General features: G+C 42.8%; 1 non-coding gene across 1 annotated transcript; it reads right to left on the bottom strand.

Annotated features, from left to right (window-relative positions):
• Positions 1-14,234: 14,234 nt before the first annotated feature.
• Positions 14,235-14,306, bottom strand: TRNAH-GUG. Its single transcript has one exon. It is a non-coding gene; the product is annotated as a tRNA-His (tRNA).
• Between the last annotated feature and the right edge of the window lie 8,877 nt (positions 14,307-23,183).

The raw sequence follows: 23,183 nt of genomic DNA, 5'->3' as shown, positions 1-23,183 counted from the left end.
CAGGAAGTATGGAAAGTACAGGAAAACTCATATGCCCAGTAATGAGATCAGATAAACTGGCTGATGTCAGCTCAGTAGGTTAAAACAAGAGATATTTTTAAACTGAGGTAGCTACCATGCTGTGCAAGGTTTTAATAGCAAAGGAAACGTTGGTCAAGAGGATGAGCATAACCCCTGTCAGGTCAGACTAAGCATCACTTCCTTGTGGAAACTGCCACCTCTTCCCCATTCAGACATGAGGTCTCTAGTTATTAGCTACTTTTCCTTATAGGACACCAAGTACTTGAGCTTGATTAATTATTAGCAATTATTGACTGCTAGCTCTACCCAATAGGCCACCATCTCCCTGACTGTCAGTAGAGCTTACGTTTGCTCACCACCGTATTTCCAGTCTGGCACATGGAATGTCTTCTATAAACATTCTTAGGGAGTAAGAAAAAGAAAGTAAAGGTTTCTCGCTCTGCTAAGGTCTCTGTATTAGTTGGACATCTTTCAACTTCACGATAAACATCCTTTTAAACTTTAAAAGGCGATAAGGCTTAAAGGCCAATAGGTTCATAAAACCAAACCTTGGAAAGGCTGACCTAGAGACAACATTGCCTCACCTTCGTTTCTAGACATTCCAAGGAGGGATTCCAGCTGATTCAGCACAGATCATGTGCCTAGAGCTTGGCTAGAAGGACATGGTCCTTAACTGGCCCAATCTGGTCCAGTGACCACCTCTGTGGCCAAGAGAGAGTGCAGACTGCAGTTCCCATCTCCCACCAGCTGTGCTGTGAGGGGAGGAGAACATTAGGAAACAGAGGGGAAGCTGACACTTACATTAAGCAGTGATGTTCGCTGCTTCCAGACCAGGCCAGCAGAGGCGGGGTCTCCATAGTTTTGGTTTCTCAACAAAACAGTAGTCTTGGTATGGATTGCTTTTATTTTACTTATTTAACAGCCATAGGGATTCATGACAGCTCAAATTACCATTCTTATTTCTATCAACTCTTTCTATAGGAACAAGTATGCCCACAGGCCAACAGCAATTTTATCATACAAATTAACTCAAAGAATGTTACCAATATAATTACTTCTGATCAAATGACTTAGAAAATAAAGCCTATATCATGTTTTGTCTTGAGGAAGACTGAGGGAGCAGGAAGTGGCAATAGGGCTAGGGGGCAAAAACCTTCTACTTCATTCTTAAGGATGCTTTACTGCCCCTATCCATGAAGGCACAGAATGACCAGTAATATCTGACTCTTCTGGGATTCTGGAACTCCCGACTGTTTTCCTGTGTGCTCACCGTGTTTTCTCACGCTGAAGCTACTCATGTAAATCAATCCTGCTTGCACAGAGATGTATATGATGGGAGGATTTTTTTCTTTGTGAGTTATACTTTCAGCCCACATGTGGCTGCACATGAAATATCAACTTTTGCCCCACTTTTACTTTGCATGGCGAGTCAGGCCTCTTCTCTGTTTACACAGGGACAGAAGAAAAGTTTGAGGAAGGTAAAAGGGTCGCTGGGCCCATTATCCCGGCCGTCTACGGTTTTCTCTTGCCATTTCCTCTCATCCATCATTGTCCTCCCTAAAATCTCATCTATATCCCTTGAGATTTGGTTGTTTTTCCTAGGTAATGCTCCTTTTAAGGAACCTATTTTAAGATCATTATGTTCTCTGCAAAGCACTTTTGCCAGAACTTTCCTGTTGATACCAATTTTCTCTCTACTCAGGTTCTGTTTTCACTATTGAGGCCGTGCAGGGAATATTTGCATTCCTTCTGATTGTGGGGAATGGTGCAGTAATCTTACACCATATATATTTTTATATTGAAAGTCATAAGATATTTATTTTGCATTCCTTAACCATGAGCCATCATACACTTCCCATCCTCCAAAGGGGCAACTCAGGAAGGCCTGTATCTCCACTAGACAATTCCCAGAGAAGACCAAGAACTGGGTTTTTTTACTTCTCATTTTGCCATAAGGGGATTATTCTTGTTTACTTTGGAACTGTTGATCTTTATTGCTAAATCGTGTCAGATTTTTTGAGACCCATGAAGTATAGTTCCTCTGTCCTTGGGACTTCCCAGGCAGGAATAGTGGAGTGGGTTACCATTTCCTTCTCCAGGGTATCTTCCCCACCCAGGGATCAAAATCATGTCTCCTTAAAATGTCTAGCATCTCCAAGTATATAATTCCCAGGTATTTCGTGCTTACAACACTGATGTCAAAGCTGTTGTCATTAAAAATAAGTACAGGACTTCGAGAGAGTAGAGGGCCCAGTTAGGAAACAAGATATAGAGATATGGGACTTCCCTGGTAGTCCAGTGGTTAAGAACTCGCCTGCCAGTGCAGGGGACTTGGGTTCTATCCCTGGTCCAGGAAGATCCCACATGCCATGGGGCAACTAAGCCCTGTGCCACAACTACTGAGTACATGTGTTGAAACTACTGAAGCTTGTGTACCTAGAGCCTGTGCTCCACAACAAGAGAAGCTATCGCAATGAAAAATCCAAGCAATACAACTAGAGAAAGACCATGCACAGCGATGAAGACCCAGCATAGCCAAAAAAGGATAAAAAAGATATGGATACAGTTGCCTTAACACTTTGCTTTGCTGACTTAATGAAGGCAAGATGGAGGAATAGAGGTTTCACTGATTCTGGGGACAAAAGATTTCAGCATCTTTCATGCCTATATTCTTCAGGACACTGTTTCCAGATGTGAAAAACAGTGTTCTGAGGTCAAAGAGTTTTGGAAAACAGTGTTGCAGAATTCCCAGAACACATTAGTGTACTAAAGGCTCTATGGTTTCCCATTAAATAAACCTATTTAAGTTTATCTCAGCATTCCCTAAACTTACTTGAGCTTGAAACACTCAGCACGGTTTACGCAGAAACCACCTGCAGAACGGCATTCCTTGGACCACCAATTAGAAGACAAAGAAATACAATTCTATTATCTTAAAACTGATAATGCTCTTTGTAGATATGGAAGACATGAAGAATTTAATTCCTTCTTAAAATCACTGCATCACTACCTCTTTCAGAGACTTAAGCCCAAGGGCTTACTGACTCAGAGGGAGACCTCTGAGGGTAGGTTCTGGGCATCTTCAGCAAGGTAATAGGTGGGAGAGACAGGTGTCACAGAGAGGGAGAGGATTTTTTAAAGTTTTCTTTACCTCCAGGTTGACCCCATCTGGGGTTAGGTCTGATGGACTAGGTAGAATTTTACCAAAGGGACATCTAGGCAGGAAGAGGAAGCAGAGAAGGGAAGTCCATTTTTCTAGGGCTGGGAGCATTTGGGGGACAATTAGAGAAAGATGAAGGGCGAACTGATCAGATTTGTCCCAAATTTCCCCTCCTGAGCCTTTGGGCTAGAGGAGGGGGAGGAGACTGAGTAAATATGGAGTGCTCAAGTCCCCAGTCCTTACTTAGGGGAGGTGGGGCTTATCCTGTGGCAGGCTCAGGTGGAGTATTTAGAATGAGTTGTACTCTCTGTTCTGAGTTTCTGAATGACTTGGATGACCCACCAATTCCTACCGCACCCAGATGACAGTCTTCCACGGGGCCAGATAGGTCATGTGGCAGGGCTTTAAAAGTACCCTCAGCATCCAAGGGAGCCAAGATGCAGCCAAGTCAGCCAGGAAGGGCCGTGAAACCCCGACCAAGAGGAGAGGAGTCAGAGTATAAGGCTCACCACCGTCACCTTCAGCACGTGTCCCAGCAGGAGCAGAGGGCAAGAGAGGGACACTATGTGGTGCACCCCCTCCTTCTACCTTAACAAGATCATGTGAGCTCTGCTCCCTGCCCCAACTGTATACCTGAGGCCACTTTGTAGAGAATTGGGAAGAAAGTGGCAGAAGAAAAATGAAGACTAAATCACTGCTCGGCAAGACCGAGCTTTACCTATAGGGAATATTTACCTTTGGGGACTGGACTAAAATTTAAACTGAGTTAGACAATCATTTCCTGCCTTTCCACCTATAGGGTGGGGCTTACAAGAAAGATCAGATTGATAATAAGCAATATAAAGAGATTACATTTTCTCTGCACATCTGGATTTTAGTGGGATTGAAATTCCAGATATTGCTGTATTCTTTTTTGTGCATATATTCACAAAAGCTTATCTCAGGCCACCTAATCCCTAGTTTTATTTTACCTCAAACTGAAGGATTGCCATAGTACATCAAAAGTTTATTGTGTGAAACTGTAATATTAGTCTGCTTGGCTGTCTATCTGATTGGCGATGAACTACTTCACTGCAAAAGCGTGATTTCATTCATTCCCCACCCTGCAACACACACACAGAATAACACCTTAGTGGATACTCAGTAAGTGTTAGTTGAAATAATGAATGAGTAAAAGAATGAAAGAAATATGGTCAGCCTCTGCATCTCAGTTGATTCTCCACAGAGGGATCTCACCCAGATATTCTTTTTTGTTGTTAATTGAAGTATAGTTGATTTACAATGTTGTGTTAATTTCTGCTATACAGCAAAGTGATTTATTATACATATATATATATACACATTTTTATATTATCTTCCATTATGGTTTATCACAGGATATTGAACATAGTTCCCTGTGCTATACATCAGCCCTATACTCATAGCAGCACTGTTTACAACAGCCAGAACATGGAAACACCTAAATGCCCATCAACAAATGAATGGATAAAGAAGATGTGATACATATACACAGTGGAACACTACTCAGTTATCAAAAAGAATGAGATAATGTCATTTGCAGCAACAATGATGGACTATCGTGAAGTAAGTCAGATAGAGAAAGACACATTCCATATGCTATCACTGATATGTGGAATCTAAAGTATGGCATGAGTAACCTATCTGTGAAATAGATTTGCAGACATGGAGAACAGACTTGTGGTAGCTGGAAGGCAGGGTGGGGAGGGATGGAGTGGACTTTGGGGTTATCAGATGCAAACCATTATGTACAGAATAGATAAACTTGGGTGTTCTTTACGATTGCAAGAAGAAAAATGAGGCTTCCTTGGAGAGCCTGGCGGCAGCCATTCTCCTTTACAGCCACAGTGTCCTTTCTTCTATCTCCTTCATCTGTTTTCAATGGCTTGCTTTCTTTCCCCTTTGCCTTTCTTCCCTGGGAACTCTTTGGAAATGAAGGTGACACTGGCCAGGAGAATGGAGAAGTTGTCTTGTCTGGGAGTATTCCCAAATCCTCCTGAACTACAACTCAGGAAGTCTTAAATTTGTATGACAATTTTTGGCTTAAAGGAAAAAGAGAGTCTTCTATTCATAGTCTGATAACTTGCTAATCTCTACATAAATTTTCTGCCTCTGCCTTCATCTTGCACCTCCTCTCCTTTTATCAGTTGTAATCTCTGTAGGTCAGATGCTGGCTACATGTCTTGTCTGTATGACTTCTCTACCTCCTCTGTGTTCCCATGAGGCTTTATGATGATACATTCTGATGGACTGCAATTGAATCGGTGCCTATTTTCTCCTTTAGATTGCAAGCTTACTGAGAGCTTTCTTTTTCATCATTATTGCATCTCCAGGTTTTATAGCATGGGCACTTAACATATGCTTGCTAAAAGATTAAACCAGATATTTTGAATCTTTAAAAGCAGGAAAAAAAAAAACTTACTTTCCATTGCATAGAGGACGTTATATTTCTAGCTGCTTCATCAAGCCTACCAGATGTCAGAGAATGTCCACCCTCATCCTTACTACTCCTCTAGTTGAAGAGATGCCTGGATATTTCAGGGAGTGCCCAGGAAGACAACCAGAAATAAGTCCATTTTCATCTTCTCACTCGAACTGCTTTTATATGTGCCTGTTCTGGGAGCCTCCTAGAGTTCCTAAAGATCCAGAACCCCAAGTTGCTCAATTGGGCTGGGCTCCCTTCAAGGCTCACTGCATTGGAGCTAGGCCGAAAACCCAAGAAAGACAGAAACAAGGTTTCCGCCTTTCTGCTTATGCCCTTCCCACAAAAGCTGGAAGAGATGTGTGTTGGTAACTATCTCTGAAAAAGTCAATCCTGGACCCCTTTTGGGTCACAGTGCCAAAGGGAACCTTTCTCTGGACTCCCCACTGGGGACTAAAGATCTGTGTGTACTGGTGTCAGACCTGTGGTGTTCCTTTACATCATCTTATGCTGCATGGCCAAGTACCGGTTGACTTAATTGTTTCTTCTATTAACCTGAAAGCTTCATGGAGACAAAGATATATTCTATTTGTATACTCTTACCATCTCTTTGGGCTTCCCTCATAGCTCAGTTGGTAAAGAATCCGCCTGCAATGCAGGAGACCCCGGTTCAATTCCTGGGTCGGGAAGATCCCCTGGGGAAGGGATAGGCTACCCACTCCAGTATTCTTGGGCTTCCCTTATGGCTTAGCTGGTAAAGAATCCACCTGCAGTGTGGGAGTCCTGGGTTCAATCCCTGGGTTGGGAAGATCCCCTGGAGAAGGGAAAGGCGACCCACTCCAGTATTCTGGCCTGGAGAATTCCATTGACTGTATAGTCTATGGGGTCACGAAGAGTCGGACATGACTGAGCAACTTTCACTTTTACTTTTCACCATCTCTTTACCTTCTCTACTTATCATTGTGCCTGGCATATATTAATAGTAATAATTTAGCAATTATGAGCATAACAAAGCTACAGTGAATACTGTACTCTTTCTGAACCAGACACTCTTCAAAATGCTTTGCTTATATCAGTTCATTTGATCCTCACAGCAACCCTTTGAGGGAGAGACTATTAAGCCATGGGCTTCCCAGCTGGCGCAGTGGTAAAGAATCCACTGGCCAGTGCAGAAGACAACCCAGACATTCTCTGAGAAGAGGCCCTGGAGTAGGAAATGGCAACCCACTCCAGCATTCTTGCCTGGAAAATTCCCATGGACAGTGAAGCCTGGAAGGCTACAGTCCACAGGGCTGCAAAGAATCAGACACGACTGAGCACACAGCATACACAAACAGAGGCACGGAGAAGCTTACTAGCTTGCCCAAGGTCGTCTTGAAAGTGATGAGTAGAAGTGGAACTTCAACACAGGAATCTGACTCTGAAGCTCACGTGCTTCCCCATTAGAGACCACACTTCACAACCCTAACTAGAGAACAAAGTACTACATTCTACACTGTTACCCAGGGTGACAGGCTCACTTGTGAAAGCAGATATAGTCAGACTGGCCTAAGGACACCACTTTCAGGGGGCTGAGGGGACTCCCGGCACGTCAGAGTTTATGAAAGAGATAGGGAGTCCGAACAGGATGTCGTCGGAGTAGAGAAGAGTATAAAAGAATGAATGGTTTAAGAATATAAAAAGAGTAAGTAAGGAAAGTAAGGGGTACAGTTAGAGATTGATATAAGTGTGTGAAATATGAAGGATACAGAGATATGTCTAAAGGAGATTTGTAACAAATTTCTATGTGAAGCTATCTCTAGAATTGCCCCACCACCTCTTCTAGAAAGCCTTTAGTAAGGACCTTCGTTACTTTTTAAATTTGGCTTTCTTTAAGTAAGATCCCTTACTGAAACTGGGAGTCTTACTACACAGAGTTTCAGAATTGACTTAACTTTATAAGCAGTCTGAGTTATGTGAGTTAACTGTTACAGCCTCAACCCTGTCTCTGCATCTCTTGGGGGAAGAATGAGGAGAAATGGTGATGGTTAGAGCTTAAAAGTGGCTGTACTTAGGATATCCGATCAAATTCCCTCTTGTTTTCGAATTTGGGATATGTGCATTCAAGAGACTTTGAAAGGGAAAGAGGGAAGGAAAGGAAAAGATGTGCCAAAATAAGAATGAGAGAAAGTGAGAGAGGATGTAGAAAAACCCGCTTCTTTGATTTGTATGGTGTGATTTCTGAAACTGCTCCAGCCTCTACATAAATCTATAGGATTTATGTAGCTTCATTAATCACACTTTCTTTGAAATGGAATTTTCTGCCTCGGAGCCTTTGAACGTTGACATCCAAATACAATATATTCTTTTAAAATCACCTCTGGATAAAGGCAACACTGTTGAGGTAATTCCCCCAGATTGTAGGTGGAGTCTGTTTAGTCCTCAGATCTTGATGATAATATGTTGAAAATAGAACCTCCCTTCAGAGAACAGAAGAGTTCTGGCATGATTAGGATCCCAGTTGCAGACACGCTGGGCCAGAAATCCATGGAGAGGAAAAAGAAGAAAGAAAAAGAGTTCCTTGTCTTTGATGAATAACGACAAGCAGCGCCATCTAGTGACAACTCATGTTTATATTGGAGTCACTTGACGGTGACCTCTCTGCCAATCTCTTTGCTTATTATCAAACAGGCTGGAAAACAAAGAGTTCATCTTTCTGATGGCAATGTGACTTGAAATCAGAAGCCAGGGCTTAGGTGAAGACATGAGTGTGTTAAAACTTCTGACAATCAGAGTTCGCATCCAAGTCATGTTTTTCGGTTTGCTTTGGGGGGCTGACTTTTGAATGCTGTTAAGTTCAAAAAAGCAACAGAGAACAAAAACTGCATTCCTGGGAAGGGATGGAAGGAAACACTGTCATATCACCAGGAGCCACACTAGATATGCATTGCCTTCTCTGCCTCCTCATGTTGCCCCTGTTCTGCTAATCAACTGAAGCACAGAGAGGTTAGGTGCAAAGTCAAACTGTCATTTGAATCCCCACCTGCCCAGAAAAACTTTCTCTCTGATTCACCTTTTGTGGGAATTTTCTTTCACGAGTCAGCTCCCAGGAAGGCTCACATTTCCAGGCCTGGCCACAGATCTTCAGCTTTTTAGGGTGACATGATTGAGATAAGTCACAACACCTTAGGACAGGTAGGGGCACTGGAAATGTGTCTCATACTTCTTACTGGCTGAGCTAGAGACAGGAAACAGCCCGCCTGTCGACTCTCTGTGTCCGGATCCTATGGATGAAGTTGCAGCAGCTGGTGGGGGATAGGTAATCTCTTTCTTCAAGTCACCACCAGCTGCCACTCCTGGGGACACTGCTGCTCCAATGAGTTGGACCTTAAGCCCTCCTGCCCCCACAGAGGAGATGGCAGTCACATCCTAGCCCTGCAAGGCTCCCTGAAAGTGAATTGCATCTATTTCGATTTGGTTCTAAGAAATCATTTTCTATAAATTAGTGTATTTTTATCGTGAAAAACAAACTACCTTCTTTATAATCAGGGACTAGATAGAGGTCGAGCCCATTTATTGGAGACTGTTCAATTAATGACTTGATCAGAAAATGCGAATTTGTTTTATTTATGGACACTCACTAAAGTCTGGAATCAAAAAGACTGGAATATAAACTCTCTTCAATTCAACAGGTTGGTGGTAGAGATCAAGAAGATAGGGTCTGAACAAAAAAAGATCAGTCTGGCCTACTATATTGTAGAGAGCAAGAAAGAGGCATTCACCTAAAGCCATAAGCTTATGGTAATAAAGCAAGCATATGTAGTTTTGAATTTTTAGTTAATCAACTACAGTCACACAGGTAAAATATTTTATTTGAACAAACTCTATAGGCCCACTATAGAGATATACCAACACGAGGGACATAGATAGCTTATACAGAGAATTAACACTTCCTCTTGCTATTTTAGTTGATGTCCAAGAAAAGAAGTACAAGAAATTTTCCTGACTTTTCAGTGAGCAAAATTATTTCACAATTTGAATAAAAGCTATGGTTTTTTCCAGTAGTAATGTACAGATGTGACTGTTGATCCATAAAGAAAGCTGAGTGCCAAAGATCTGATGCTTTTAAATTGTGGTCCTGGAGAAGACTCTTGAAAGTCCCTTGGACTGCAAGGAGATCAAACCAGTTAGTCCTAAAGGAAATCAACCCTGAATATTCAATGGAAGGACTGCTGCTGAAGCTGAAGTTCCAATACTTTGGCCACGTGGTGGAAAGAGCCAACTCATTGGAAAAGACTGTGATGCTGGGAAAGACTGAGGGCAAAAGGAGAAGGGAGCAGCAGGACATGAGATGGCTGGCTAGCATCACCGACTCAATGGATGAGTTTGCGAAAACTCAGGAGATAATGAAGGACAGGAATGCCTGGCACGCTATAGTCCATGGGGTCACAAAGAGAGGGAGATGACTTAGGGAATGAACAACAAGAAGGCAATAACACTGTCATCGATTGGTGAAAACTATAGCTGCCAAAATCATATGATCCAAACCAGGAGTCTTTTAGAGTACAATATTTCATCCATAAAGTTACAAAGTTGTCAGAGACTCTAGTTTGTGTATGGCTTACCTTTGCCCTGTAATCCTTTATAGCTGACTTTTTTTTTTTTTTTAGTTAATTTTTTTTAAAATTGGAGGCTAATTACTTTACAATATTGTGGTGGTTTCTGCCATACATTGACATGAATCATCCACAGATACACATGTGTCTCCCCATCCTGAACCCCCCTCCCTCCTCTGTCTCCACCCTGTCTCTCTGGGTTGTCCCAGAGCACCAGCTTTGAGTGCCCTGCTTCATGCGTCAAACTTGCACTGGTCATATAGTTGACATTTTTGAGAGATATTTTTTGAAAGATTAGATCAGAGTCACTCTATATCAGCAGGTATGACTGCTAAGTTGCTTCAGTTGTGTCCGACTCTTTAAAATCCTTTGCACTGTGGTGTTGGAGAAGACTCTTGAGAGTCCCTTGGACTGCAAGGAGATCCAACCAATCCATTTTGAAGGAGGTCAGCCCTGGGATTTCTTTGGAAGGAATGATGCTAAAACTGAAACTCCAGTACTTTGGCCACCTCATGCGAAGAGTTGACTCATTGGAAAAGACTTTGATGCTGGGAGGGATTGGGGGCAGGAGGAGAAGGGGACGACAGAGGATGAGGTGGCTGGATGGCATCACTGACTCGATGGACATGAATCTGAGTGAACTCCGGGACTTGGTGATGGACAGGGAGGCCTGGTGTGCTGCGATTCATGGGGTCGCAAAGAGTCGGACACAACTGAACGACTGAACTGACTGAACTGAACTGTAGCCCACCAGGCTCCTCTATCCAAGGGATTCTCCAGGCAAGCATACTGGAGTGGGTTGCCCTGCCCTCCTCCAGCTTTATACCAAAGCTCCAGTAGGCTTTGGTATAAAATGCAGACAATGTGAGCATGGAAGCAACAATGGGGTCTGTTGAGATATGTGTAAAATGCTTTTTAAAAAACTAAAGGCAGATATTGTCTTGAAGTTAATATAATTAAAACTTAGAATTTCTTCTGATCTCTCAGGCTTTAACATTTCTGAAAACCAATTTGATATGGGTTTTGGAACTAGAATTCAATTTATTTTAACATGAGCAAGAAAGCAAGATAGGAAACCCAGTGTCAGCAAACTCTGTTAATGAAAACAAGCCCTGATTTCTATGATCTGCAATCAGGGTAACATGTGAAGAGGAGTGAACCAGGATGGTAAACTTGAATAAAGATCTGGCCACTTAGTGGATTCTGACTTGTGCTATCCCTGGTTCAGAGTCTATATTATCACTTTTTAAAATTTCTGAAACCATGGCAAGGACCCTGTTTCCTAATGGAAATCTCACTCTAGAGTTTCTACCAATGGAGGTTGATGGAGGAGAGGACCAGGCACCTTGAATGAATAAGAATATTATTTGTTACAACCCTACTACATGCCAGTGTTGAATTTGTATTACAAGCCTCAGTACTTCGTTTTTTATTTGTTTGTACACTATTCTTTCAATTCTTGCATGAACTGCCTACTCTTCGTTCATTTATTTTACTCTGAGTACTTAGGTAACTTGCCCAAGTTCAAGGGGGTTTTTGTCAGAAGACTCGGAAGACTTCATGCTCTAAAGCAGTCAACGGGGCAAGAAGGCCCCCTTTGGTGGACACAGAGGAGAGAGAACATAAAATGCTCTCTTGTTCAAGCATTTCCAACTATGTCCCTAAGCTCCAGAGTGAGTCCGGAAAGTCTGACACCCTCCACTCCCCACTCTCCAACTGCTTTTCTTTCTTCACAAGTCACTAGAGATGTTAATAGTTTGGGAACTGAACTCATGAGTTTGTTGGACTAGACGGCCACCAAATGGTGAATCAAGTAATGCAATGGGAAAATAGTGAGGTGGCTCCAGGGCTGGCAATTTCCTCAATTTGGGACTGGCCTTAAGACCAAGGGAAGGGCACCTTTTATGCTGTATCACTCTATCCCTGTGGACATAGCTGATTGGTTCAGTAATGCACACCTGACCCAAACTAAGCCAATCAGATCTTTCCCCAGGACTTTTGTGTACCAGCACTCAGGGGCTCTCCTGCAGACAGCAATGCTGTAAGTATAAAGATTAGGTTTTGCTGTTACCTGCCATACTTTCTGCCATGTAGAAATCAGTTTGAGAAAATAAAGATGACATGCTGAAACAGATATGGGATGAGATGGAGAGAGTGTGTCTTGATCATCTTTAATAGCCTGGTTCCTATTGTTTCTAAAGCCCCATTGTTCCTGCGCTTAGATCCATGCCTCTCTAAATCAGTACATGTTGTGTTTCTGTCACTTGTAACCACTGAATCCTGGCTGACACAATCTCCTTCCTCAAATGATTAATTCACTGCATTTTCAGTCTCCTGGCAGAACACAAATAACCTTGGCTTGGCCTTGTTTTTTTATTTTTTTAAAGTGTTTTAAAGTAAACAACAATTGCAAACAGTCTTCTTAGAAGCATTGTTAGTACCAGCCAGCTGAGAAGGTCATGCAGACTTGAAGCAGGGGCCAGGCTCGACCCTTTGGAGATGGGGAGGCAGAATTCCTGAGAAATACGGGCCTGAGGGCTGGGGTGGGGTGGGACAAGAGATAACCCACAGAAGAAGAGATTCAGAGTATAAAGTGGTTTTGAAAGTCGGTCTGGGAGGAAACAATAAACACATGTTTTAGAACATTACATTCTGAGGCGTATCAACCTACGTGTGTATGCTAAGTCACTTCAGTTGTGTCTCACTGTTTACCACCTTACGCATTGTAGCCCGCCAGGCTTCTCTGTCCGTGGGATTCTCCAGGTAAGAATACTGGAGTGGGTTGCCATGCCCTCCCCCAGGGGATCTTCCTGACCCAGGGATCCAACCCTCATCTCTTATGTCTCCTTCATTAGCAGGTGGGTTCTTTACCACTCTCATCACCTGGGAAGCCCTGGTCAATCCAGGTCCAAAATCAAATAGAAACTGCTCTCTTTTTCTTGTTTGTTTTGTTTTGGAAGAAACAGGCGGTATTTATTGCAATTGTTCTAGAATATTATTTCTAAGAATTCACTGATTCTGAAGGAACTAAATAGAATCTGTGCCTACCCTGAGCATATATTTTTATTTGAAATCCTTTTTAGTGTTACATAAATAACCAACATGAGTTTTTGATAGGCCATCCGTGAAACAGAGGCTAAGGGCTTTAAAAAATACCTTCTAGTGAGCAGTAAACTTCATTATTACATACTTATATTTGACATTTTCAGGCTGTATTGCTCATGTTTTTAAATCCTGGAGAAAGACCCATTAAAGCTGTGTTATTCACATTAATTCAACATTTAGCCATTTATAATACAAACCCCAGGCTTTTGGAAAATGTCACTAAAAAAGTTTTACCATATATGGACATTATTTATTGCTTGAGCCCCATTGTCTACTTAGAATATGCCCTTTATCAGACCCAAATGCCCACTTCAGAGAATCTCATTTTGAGCAACAACTGGCTCCTTACATTATCCAATGAGGCAGGAAAGTTAAATTACAGCCAGTTCATATCATAGAAACAAAATGTTTCCTGCAATTACTGATAAGGGACAGTTCATTTTCTCTCTGTCATCCTGAAAAAAAAAAAAAAAAAAAAAAACAACCTCCTAACAACAATTCATGCCTGGTTAAACAGGATTTCCACATCTACCGCTGATATCTTTCCAAATAATTCAGGGTTGTTATTACTGTACAGCCCTGGCAAGGCTCAAAAGCAAGCGGACTTGACGAGTCTGCTCAAAGCAGAGCTTAAGTAGTTGTAATTAATAATAATTACATGCCCACTACACTCCAGTCTTATCATATTATCCGTCAAGGCAAATAAAAAAACCCACACACCACACACTTGCAACAGGGTTAGTGCATTAATAAAGACACTCTGCACATGTCATCTTTCTAAAGTTTAAAATCTTTGCAGCAGTTTCTGTTTTATTGATTTTTATTATTTATTCTATGTCTGGTTGCAAAATTTTATTGAATGGGCTTCAGCTTGGGACCCGTGCTATTCTCTTCCAAAAGTTCTCTCCCCTCCTGCCGTGACTCGGATTCGAACCGAGGTTGCTGCGGCCACAACGCAGAGTACTAACCACTATACGATCACGGCAAGCTACAGGGGAGCTGAGCATCAGGCTGCCTTTAAGAGCCATTGCAATATTAAAATTTGTGGAAACACTGCCATCTATTGCCTAAATACATACATTTTCTTAACACCGGCGAAGAGGTTTCAGTAATCTCCAGTTATTGAAAGGAACAATAACGAAGTGATTGAACATGAAATGAATATTGTCTCCTTGGCTGATGGGCGAAATTGTATTATATAAGACTCACTGGACTTACTGTCAGGAAATGATAATCAAAGTAACCAGACTGCGAGAACCCAGCCTGTTGACTCATGCTTCCTACTTTTAACCAATTATGAATACAGATTTCCCACCCTCAACCGCCACCACCAATTACATTGCATTAAATGACATATGAATCTGAGCCTCTTTTGTGGTTTCTCCACCACGAGCCTTCTTTCCATATGCCTAGGCAGCAGAGATATAAAAAAAATATGGTAAGAACAAAATGGACTGAGGAACTGAGTGAGTCAGGAAGGCTTGCTCTTCCTATTAGAAGCCAGGGTGAGCACGCTCTGATAAAGGAAAGGTCTTCTTTCAAACCCATTGATCCCTAAAGCTTTTTTTTTTTTTTTCCCCTGGGATATTTAGGTCTTGAAGTCACAATAATGCAAAATAAAAAAAAAGCTTCCTAATAACATTAGCTTCCTAATTTCTTCCACCCAAAGAAACTGGAGAGCTCCATGCTAAGTAAGATTCAAGGAGACATTTTTAAGAAATTTCTTTGTTTTAAAAATTAAAGTAGTCTGGACAAGATATTCCCCAAAGGTTGAAAACCATAAGAGAAAACACATCAAAACCCTCTTTGTAATCACTGGAGTGTTATGGGGTGTCTCCTTTAAGCCTTCTGAACGGAGAGGCCCAGAGTGGCTTGGGTAGCTGGCACTGTATATAGGGTAGTAAGGACTGAATTCATCTGTTGAGTGGGTGCCAAGAAATCCAGTGCTTCTGAAAAAAAGGGTATTTCTGCAGATAAAAGCTTCAGACACAAACGGTCACCACCACCCCACCCCCCACTCGCCTGTAGCGCCTTCTGCACACGTGCATGCCAGTCTCTTCAGTCGTGTCCCACTCTGCAACATTAGGGACCCACCAGGCTCCTCTGTCCATGGGATTCTCCAGGCAAGAACACTGGAGTGGGTTGCTCCCCTCTTCCAGGGGATCTTCCCAACCCAGGGATCGAACCTGAGTCTCTTATGTCTCCTGCATTAGCAGGCGACATAAAGAACTACTAGCACCACCTGGGAAGACCACATAGTCCCTTCTATCTTCCTTCAAGCTCTCACAAGTCTATTTTCCTTCCATGGCAGTGGAAGTAATGCCCTGAGTCCCTGAGCCTGCTCTCTGTCCTGACCAGCAATACAGGTGGGTGAATCTGGTCAAAGGTCACTCTGTGGCAGGGTGCAGAACACGTCTCCTTGCAGGCCAAAAGGAGGTTCCTGAAACACCATCTTTCGTGTTCCACCCTCATACTCTTTGCTATGGGCACATACCAACAGAACAAAAGGGACATCTCTGTTTTTGTTTTTGTTTTAATTTAGATCAACTCTCAGAGTACAAATTGTGGAAACAGATTTTCTAGTCTGTATGCAGGTCAAGGAGCAACAGTTAGAACTGGACATGGAACAATGGACTGGTTCCAAATTGGGAAAGGAGTACATCAAGGTTGTATATTGTCACCCTGCTTATTTAACTTATATGTAGAGTATATCAAGGGAAATGCCAGGCTGGATGAAGCACAAGCTGGAATCAAGACTGCAGGGAGAAATATCAATAACCTCAGATGTACAGATGATACCACCTTTATGGCAAAAAGTGAGGAGAAACCAAAGAGCCTCTTGATGAAGGTGAAAGAGGAGAGTGAAAAAGCTGACTTAAAACTCAACATTCAGAAAACTAAGATCATGCCATCTGGTCCCATCACTTCATGGCAAATAGATGGGGAAACAATGGAAACAGTGACAGACTTTATTTTCCTTTGCTTTCCTTTCCTCCAGATGGTGACTGGAGCCATGAAATCAAAAGACGCTTGGTCTTTGAAAGAATAGCTATGACAAACCTAGACAGCATATTAAAAAGCAGAGACATTACTTTGCTGACAAAGGTCCATCTATCTAGTCAAAGCTATGGTTTTCCAGTGGTCATGTATGGAAGTGAGAGTTGGACTATGAAGAAGGCTGAGCATCAAAGAATTGATGCTTTTGAACTGTGGTGTTGGAGAAGACTCTTGAGAGTCCCTTGGACTACAAAGAGATCAAACCAGTCAATCGTGAAGGAAATCAGTCCTGAATATTCATTGGAAGGACTGATACTGAAGCTGAAGCTCCAATACTTTGGCCACCTGATGCAAAGAACTGACTCATTGGAAAAGACCCTGATATTGGGAAAGACTGAAGGCAAGAAGAGAAGGGGATGACAGAGGATGAGATGGTTGGATGGCATCCCCAACTTGATGGACATGAATTTGAGCAAGTTCCAGGTGTCGGTGATGGACAGGGAAGCCTGGTATTCTCCAGTCCATGGGGTTGCAAAGAGACGGACATGATTGAGCACCCGAACTGAATTGTGGCTCTGTCACTTATTAAATGGGGGAACTTGGGCTGCTTCTTAACCTTTGTGCCTCAGTTTTTTCATCTGCAAAGTGGAGATATTATAGTACCTACTCCATAAAATTCTTCCAAGGATGGAATAGGTAATGACATGCCCCAAAACTTAAAGTAGGCCTGTCACATAGTAAACACTGTAGAGATGGTAGTTCTTTTATTTTGTTTAAATAAATATATTTTCAAAGGAAATTTTGTAACATTCCATAAATTAAAAACAAACAAACAGGATCATGTTCCCCAGAGATCATTATAAAATAATCTATGAAAACAAAATAGAATTAAATTCTGGCCAAATATTCTGAGCTCAAGCTCAGCTCTCAGTTTAAAAGGAAGGTGGGCAATAGTAGGAGAGCTGTTAAAAGAAAATAGCCTCTAAGCCAATCTTCTCAACTCATCTGAATAGCGGGGAGGAATGTGAAAAGGGAATAACTTTCCCTTCAAAGGATGCAATACGATGGTGTCACGGTCATTACCACCCCTCAGATTACCTCACACATTATGTCTGTCAGGCTAGGTTATGCTACAGTAACAGAGCCCAAATCTTAGTGGCTTAGAATAAAGAAGGTTTTTCTGTTGCTGACATTCCATGTTCACTGCTCTGTGTCTCCTGACTCAGAGACTCAGGCTAAAGGAAGAACTTCCAGGAACACTCCTCACTGTTTTACAAACGGAAAGAGCTCTGCAGTGTCTGGAACCAGCAACTGAAAGCTCTTCTCAAAGCTCATTGGCTAGAACTGGTCACATAACCCTGCCCTGCTACAAAAGCACCAGGCAGAGCACTGGGCCAGATGCCTGCAAGTCAGAGTTGAAAGTCTTGGGTGAACAGGATTCTTGACTTCCAGCCACGGTACTAGTGGAAAAGCGGCTTGGGGAAGTCTGGGAGGGTGCAGACCTAAAGACAGACATGACTACAGAGCAACATTTCTGAACACAGGAGCGAGGTCCAGCCTCTGAATGGGGTTCACCATACAGAGCTTCTCTTGGGTGTGTACACGAGCTTCCTCTTAGTTAGCAATGTCAGTCGTCTTGTGGTAGACTCCGAAACATTCCCTCCTGTTAAAGTGGAGTGGGCTTTTGTACAACTACCAGGCTTTCCTCCTGACCAGCACTGCCTTGTTAGAGATATACATTCAGATTTCTTCTATAAACACCAATATGTACAACCCACCTCAAAGGGGTAAATTGATGGAATCAAAGCATGCCTTCTGACTGCCTTTTCAACTCCTTTGTAATTTATTGATGACTTTACTGTGTCAGCTTTCATATTGTTATCACCTTCCCACTAACAGATCTCCCACAAACTCTGGTTGGGGACCAGCTATAGTTCAGTCATTTTTCTGAATCTTAAAGATTCGAGAAAGAATAGGAGAGACATGTGTCACTATTTCAAGCAGTTCTGTTTAGTGAGACAGATACAGGTGAATGACAGAGAAGTAACAAGATAGACTATATAAGGTGATGTCATGAAAAGGAATACACACACACACACACACACACACATATTGCTTAAAGTTAGCAAAAATTAGACTGAAGTAGAGAAAGCCAGGGCAGGCATGGTACTTGGTGGAGAACCAGAGTGAAAGAACGAGAGGCAGAGGGCCAGCTTTCTCACATCCTTGCTCCAGTCCTTCTACCTGCGTGACCTTGGGCTAGTCACGACCTCTCTGGATCTCGGTTTCCTCATCAGTAAGGTGAGGGGAATTGGTCTAGAGGAGCTGTCAGACTGTTCACACTTTGAATGCAAACATACATTTAATTTAGAGAAATATATTCACAAACAATCTGTGCTTAGTCACGAAGTCATGTCCAACTATTTATGACCCCGTGGACTGTAGCATGCCAGGCTCCTCCATCCATCGGATTTTCCAGGCAAGAATACTGGAGGGGATTGCCATTTCCTACTTCAGAGAAACTTCCCAGCCTAGGGATTGAACCCGCATCTCCTACATGGACAAGCTGATTCTCTACCACTAAGCCATCTGGGAAGCCTTCACAAAGAGTACCCAAGTGTAAAGATTTTGAAGCGAAGAAATCAATCAAAATAGAGGCATCCTGATAACTATACTATTTTCCTTAAGTTCACAGAAGCTGTCCTTTCTGTCAGCTTCTAAATGTCTTGAACCTCATTTCCCAGCCCATGGCAACATATTTTAAATACAGAGGGATTGGTCTTTTGATTTAAGTTGTGTGTAAAGAAGAATTTCTTGCCGGTGAGGAGCATTTAGCTACAGGTTTCATTCCCAAAGAAGAAGATTGCAGGCTTCCCTTTTCAGGAAGTTCTTAAAAATAACACTTTTAAGTAGGAAAACAAAATTTTAACCAGCGTTGTCTCAATGTTAGATGTGATGGAGCAACAGCTTTCCTGCCTTTCCTCTAGCTGCCTGAACACAAGATGCTCTTTCGGATGGAGTCGTTACTTTCTCTGATTTTTCATAATGGATTCTAACAGGGGAGCGGGGACTGACAAGAGGCCCTGGGACTGGGGGAGGCCTTCCCCTCCCCAGCTGAGTCCTTCCTCCTGTGTCGCCCCTCCACCTTTTTCCCAGACTCGGCTCTGCTTTTCTCCTCCTCACCCCTCTTCGTAGCTTGCCTCCTCCCTCACCGGGGGTAGGGAAATGACAGTCAGATCCATCACTGGGCTGGAGGCCAGGCAATCCGCTGGGTTGGGACTGGCCCAGTGCCCAGTTTTCAGACAAAGACAGGTTGGGAACCCCCTGCAAAGAAGTCCCCTCCGTCCCCTCCCCTCCCAAGCCCTGTTTCCAGTCAGGCCCCAACCAGCCGTGACCTTATAGGGACCTTAAAAACCACTTTTTTTCTTGGGTTCTTTCTGTAACTTCAGCCCCATACCAGGGAACATGGTTTGTGTGTCTGTGTGTCTGTGTCTGTGTGTGTGTGTGTGTGTGTGTGTGTGAGAGAGAGAGAGAGAGAGAGAGGAGGGGGGGGAGGAAGGGAGGGAAGAATGGAGGGAGGAGAAGGCTGAACACACTGGGTACACATACACAAGGGCATTCGGTATCTGTAAGAGAAACAAAGATGGCTTGTACACAACACTGAGAATATTTTCAGGGGGAAAAAAAAACAGTGGCTGACAGCGGAGGAAGACCAGGCACATTGCAGCTGCCAATTTTAAACTTTCAAGCGTGTTACCATTACTGTAAAGAATGCTGAAAGTGAAATGCCCTTACATGTGACCATCTCCATAGTGTTCCCTGCATGTATCAGAAAATCTTTGATTATGAGATATCACAGAACACGAGAGAAAATGCATTCTTTTTCATAATGCTTATAACCACAAAATGTTTTAACAGTTTACATTTTGAAGGGTAAACTGCCTGGAGTGCTTTTCCCCCTTGCTTATTAATGAATTTGATTTAACCAAGTCAAAAATCTTGCTGTGGGGAAAGCAGGAATGGGGGGTGGGGAGGAGTGGATGGAGGGGTTGTTGGTTTAATTTTAATTTTTTTTTGCCTGAAGGCACCATTAGAAAACTCCAGATGCAAAGCTTTCTAATAGAATTCCTCATCTGACACAGCCCTCTGGAATACGTGGGCCTAACCTTTACGATATGGTGGGCCAGGCCCCTGTTTGGAAACCTTATGAGGGGGGCTGAGCCACGAGTGATCATATGAACAGCTGAAGGCCTGGGGCAGCAGAAAATTAGGGAAAGTGGTGGCAACAGGAGCCCCTGAGGAAGGGGGAGGGTGGAGAGTCGGATTGCCAGGGCGTACCCACAATCAGATTTTCTTTTCCCACTGTATTAGGAACTTGAGGTTTTAAGGAAAAGAAGCGTTGGCAGAATGGGGACCAGTTAGCATTCTGGATTTATGGCCATGAGGGTTCTAATCAATCACTGTGGAGCTATTTTTCTTAAAGAAACTTCAACATAGGCTGCTGAAAGTTCTAGGGCTGACAGCTTTGGAAATGATTTAATCTCTCTGTGCTGAAGTTTCCTTTATTAAAAGCGGATGGTGATAATAATGGGCTGTGCTTAGTCATTCAGTCCTGTCCAACTCTTTGCAACCCCATGGACTATAGCCCACCAGGCTCCTCTGTCCACGGGGATTCTCCAGGCAAGAATACTGGAGTAGGTTGCCATGCCCTTCTCCAGGGGATCTTCCCAACCCAGGGATCAAACCCAGCTCTCCTGCATTGCAGGTGGATTCTTTACCAGCTGAGCCAGGAAGGAAGCCTGATGATAATAATAAATAATAATAATATCTACTTTATAGGTTTATCGTGAGGATTAAATAAACTTGCATTGTGCTTTGAAAGAGCACTGGGTATATAGTCAGTGCTTAATAATGATTAGTTATGTTTGAGTCAGACCAGACATAGGAGGGAGCCACTCTGAGTTTCAGATCAGGATGAGGGGGTGTCAGAGGAGTGGAGGTATGCCAGGACCCAGAGATGGCCGAGATTTATCAACTGGACTCTGATTTTGAGGATAAGTGGCTTGTCAGATACCAGAAGGAAGAATGTCTGAGGGTCTGGTGGAACGGGCAGTTCCAACCCGAGATGGGGACACATAGTGCCCAAGACTCATAGTGAGAATGAGAGAGGCATGAACACAGCATCAGAACCAAGAAGGCCCACAGAGTGGAGACTGCTTGCCCCGGTTTCAGGCTGTCATGTTGTACCTTCTGCCCAAAGAAGCCAATATTGGGACCAATTTAATCAGGAGATAAGTATGGGGATGGAAGGAAAAGAGCTCTAGGGTGGGAGCTGGAGGAAGAAGGGATAGTTTAGACAAGTATCATTCCTCAAAACCCTCCGCAGAGAAAGCTCAGGGCCCTGGCTCAGCAGCTGGGCCTCTTTCTCTAGATCTGTTCAAGTTGCTCTTTCTTTTTCTTGTAATAACTTTTAACGGAGTCTAATCTGTAAAATACAATATATGGTTTTTCCAGCGGTCATGTATGGATGTGGGAGTTGGACTGTGAAGAAAGCTGAGCGCTGAAGAATTGATGCTTTTGAACTGTGTGTTGGAGAAGACTCTTGAGAGTCCCTTAGATTGCAAGGAGATCCAACCAGTCCATTCTGAAGGAGATCAACCCTGGGTGTTCTTTGGAAGGAATGATGCTAAAGCTGAAACTCCAATACTTTAGCCACCTCATGCGAAGAGTTGACTCATTGGAAAAGACCCTGATGCTGGGAGGGATTGGGGGCAGGAGGAGAAGGGGACGGTAGAGGATGAGATGGCTGGATGGTATCACTGACTCGATGGACATGAGTTTGTGTGAACTCTGGGAGTTGGTGACGGACAGGGAGGCCTGGCGTGCTGCGATTCATGGGGTCACAAAGAGTTGGACACGACTGAGAGACTGAACTGAACTGAACTGAATCTGTAAAAATACTGAATCACTATGTTATACACAGGAAGTTAATCTAATAATGCAAGTCAATTGTACTTTAATTAAAAAATAAAAACAAAACAGTATTTACTACTTACTGTTTTATGGATTAAGTTGTATGTACTGACCTAAATTGTTATGTATGTTAAATGAGATAATGTAGTAAAATATTTGCATAGACCCTGAACCATGTTAAATACACAAAAAATTATCACGTTAAGGCATCAATATTATTACAAGATAGCCCTACTCTAAAAAATTTTAACATAACAATATTTGCTCTCATAGTGACTGAGCTCTCATACATCCAAGATGCTTGGCCCCAGTCAGTGTGGGGTTGGGGCAAATCCATGACACATCTCTGCCAAGGTGCGGCCTACATCTTACTCATCTCTCTCTCCCCCACACTTAACCTTAGTGCCTAGGACACAGCATAGGCTGACTAGATTAAAAAATTATTTGGCTTGGGTGTGGATTGGAACTCTAAAGTTCGGTCTCCCTTAAAGCTGCACAATGAGGTAATAAATATTTAAGACCTTTTAAATTGGCCTCTTTTCCTTAAGTTTAGGTGTTTTGCTATCAAGGAGCTTAAGTTTGCCTTTCCTGAAATAAATTTCACAAGTACACTTATGTTGAATGGCATATGGATCTTTGTCCAACTCTGACCTCCTCTGTGAATGTCAACAATCTGGGGGGCCATAATCTCCCTGAAGTGGGGCTATGAAATAAATAAGCACCACTACAGATCAGGAAGGGACTGCCTACCGAACAGATCAGACGTCAATAACGTGGAGATTAGCAATACAGGAAAATACCATTAGCATGCCCTGATCTCAATTCTTCGATCACAAGAAAGACAGACCAGGGAACTGGACAGCCTGATGGATGAACACTACCTGTTTATGCT

The sequence above is a fragment of the Oryx dammah genome, unplaced genomic scaffold (genome assembly GCF_014754425.2).
Source record: "Oryx dammah isolate SB20612 unplaced genomic scaffold, SCBI_Odam_1.1 HiC_scaffold_1, whole genome shotgun sequence".
NCBI classification, from domain to species: domain Eukaryota; kingdom Metazoa; phylum Chordata; class Mammalia; order Artiodactyla; family Bovidae; genus Oryx; species Oryx dammah.
The sequence above is the reverse complement of the archived record's forward strand: the minus strand, read 5'-3'. Positions and strand labels throughout refer to the sequence as shown.